This window comes from Salvelinus sp. IW2-2015, linkage group LG35, assembly GCF_002910315.2.
Source record: "Salvelinus sp. IW2-2015 linkage group LG35, ASM291031v2, whole genome shotgun sequence".
In the NCBI taxonomy this organism is placed as follows: Eukaryota; Metazoa; Chordata; class Actinopteri; order Salmoniformes; family Salmonidae; genus Salvelinus; species Salvelinus sp. IW2-2015.
The window spans coordinates 14,624-17,781 of record NC_036874.1 but is presented as its reverse complement, the minus strand read 5'-3'; the positions used below and the strand labels follow the sequence as shown (position 1 = coordinate 17,781).

Sequence of the window (3,158 nt, the reverse complement as noted above, 5' to 3'; positions counted from 1 at the left end):
CTATCCCATCCCTCCATCTCTTTATCCACCTCTCATCTCTCCATATCTCTATCCCACCCCTCCATATCTTTATCCACCCCTCATCTCTCCATATCTCTATCCCACCCCTCCATATCTTTATCCCACCCCTCATCTTCTATCCCACCCCTCCATATCTTTATCCCACCCTCATCTCTCCATATCTCTATCCCACCCCTCCATATCTTTATCCCACCCCTCTACCTCTCCATCCCACCCTCCACCTTCCATCTATCTGTTGATCCCATCCCACCCCTCCACCTTCCCTTCGCTCCCCATCCCTTCCCACCTCTCCATCTTACCTCATGGAGAGATGGAGGGGTGGGATAAAGAGCTGGAGGGGTGGGATGGAGGCAGGGTGGTGGGATACATACACCTGTCTTCTCTGTTACCAACCATCCAGTCCAGCTCAGGTAGAGAGCAGCTCAGGTTCCTATGGTCCCAGTTCCTCCTGTACTGGGTTGGACAGGACAGGACAGGGCTATAGGGTTAGAGACAGAGTTAGAGCTGGGTGTGTTTCTACCTGGTGTGAGTTTCACTCTTATCAGAAGGCTGGGGTTCACATATCCTGCTCACTATTACCTATCTCCTTTCCATCAGTGTCTCAATGTGGCTCCCCACAGATCCAGGATCAACTTATCCTTAAGTGGGGAAACTAATCATCAATCATCATCATACTCCATGGCTAACTGTCTGGGGCTTTAGTAATGTAGTAGGGCTCTTGGGGTTTGTAGTTCTTCAGATGTTGGGTAGGATGACTTTATACTTGTGACTAATTCAGGAACTAGACAGGGTTGAGGAACAAGCAGCTCTCTCTCTCTGTCTATTCATCCATCCCTCTCTCTCTCGTCCTATCTGTCCTGCCGTGCTCAGCAGACATGGTTATTGCTAACTCAGTTGATACTGTGTCTCTGTAACAGTGGAGGCTGCTGAGGGGAGGATGGATCATATTAATGTCTGGAATGGAATGATATCAAACACATTTTTTGGGGGGTGTTTCATGTGTTTGATATCACTCCATTCCAGCCATTATTATGAGATGTCCTCCTCTCACCAGCCTCCACTGCTCTCTACAGTGTGTTTGACTGATCCATCTGATCCTGGCTCAGCTTCCATGAGAAAATACACACACTCTGCACAGGCTACATCACTTGATGTCCTACTACAATGTGAAACACCTACTCATGATCCTAACCATGTCTATTGTCTCTCTACCCTCTCTAAACCCCCCTTTTTTCTTAGTGTCTAACAATGTTATAATCATTTGATCCTAACCATGTCTATTGTCTCTCTACCTCTGTAGTGTCTAACAATGTTATTAATCATGATCCTAACCATATGCTATTGTCTCTCTACCTCTGTAGTGTCTAATAATGTTATTAATCATGATCCTAATCATGTCTATTGTCTCTCTACCTCTGTAGTATGTCTAAAATGTTATTAATCATGATCCTAATCATGTCTATTGTCTCTCTACCTCTGTAGTAGTCTAACAATTTATTAATCATGATCCTAACCATGTCTATTGCTCTCTCTACCTCTGTAGTATGTCTAACAAATGTTATTAATCATGATCCTAATCATGTCTAATTGTCTCTCTACCTCTGTAGTGTCTAACAATGTTTAATCATGATCCTAATCATGTCTATTGTCTCTCTACCTCTGTAGTGTCTAATAATGTTATTAATCATGATCCTAACCATGTCTATTGTCTCTCTACCTCTGTAGTATGTCTAACAATGTTATTAATCATGATCCTAACCATGTCTATTGTTCTCTCTACCTCTGGTAGTGTCTAATAATGTTATTAATCATGATCCTAACCATGTCTATTGTCTCTCTACCTCTTGTAGTATGTCTAACAATGTTATTAATCATGATCCTAATCATGTCTATTGTCTCTCTACCTCTGTAGTATGTCTAACCCTACCAAACAGAGAATGTGTCCACCTTGGAGACCGCCATGCAGCTGATGATCCAGACCTTCCATAAGTATTCTGGAGACGAGGGGACAAATACACCCTGAGAGAGCAGAGCTCAAAGTGATGCTCTCTGCAGAGCTGGGCAACTACCTGGGGTAAGGAGATTACCACACACACAAACACGCAACCACAGCACAGACACACACGCACAGACACACACGCACAGACACACCACAGACCACACACACAGCACAGACACACACACAGACACACACCACAGACACACACACACACAGACACACACACACAGACACACAGACACACACACACAACACACACACACAAACAGACACACACACACAGACACACACACACACGCACAGACACACAGCGTAAAAGTCTTCCTCTCCCCTCACCCAGAATGCCCAGGACAAGGAAGCAGTGGACAAGGTATGGGGCACTGGATGCCAACAATGAGGAGAGGTGGACTTCACTGAGTTTGTTATTCTGGTGGGGGCTCTCACCGTCGCCTGCAACGACTTCTTCCTGGAGTACAACGACAAGGGGAGAAAGAAGTGAACACAACACACACATGTACACTCACACACATGTACACTACACATATCTATGCTCTCTCTCTCACACTCACTCACTCACTCAGGAAGGAGAGGAGGATTATTATTATGAGACATCTCCACTCAATCCTGCTAGATTAATGTTACTGTTTAATAACAGAAGAACCTACACACACCATACATACCACACACATACCACACACACTCTGAGATGTTCATAGATGCATCGTGCACATGGGCAGTGTTTTTTGGTTTAGTGTGTGTGCCGTCTCGATCCAAACCCAACACCCAGAAGTTTATTCCAGAGTGAAAATGTGGAGAGTTTAAGTCATCATTAATAACGGTCATTGTTGAATGTGAATATAATTTTTCTGTCTTTTCATGTCTTTTGTTAAACACGTTCCTCCTCGATAGAATAAACATGACATTAACCAAAGCTTGTCGTGAGTATTGTTGTGGTTTCTGGATACGTTGTGTCAGGGCGAAAATCTGATATCAACCTTGGAGGGGACAATTACATAAAATTTTCTCAAGAGCAATTCCTGAGGGGACACCAAAAGTAGTGTGTGTAACACATAGCATACGTTGTTATAATGTTAAATGTATATTGAGGAACCATAATTCCTTCAACTGGATATTGATA

The 3,158-nt window shown here is 43.7% G+C and overlaps 1 pseudogene; it reads left to right on the top strand.

Moving 5' to 3' along the window:
• The first annotated feature begins 1,951 nt into the window (after nucleotides 1–1,951).
• LOC139023691 (protein S100-A1-like) lies at nucleotides 1,952–2,635 on the top strand (annotated as a pseudogene).
• The last annotated feature ends 523 nt before the right edge of the window (nucleotides 2,636–3,158 follow it).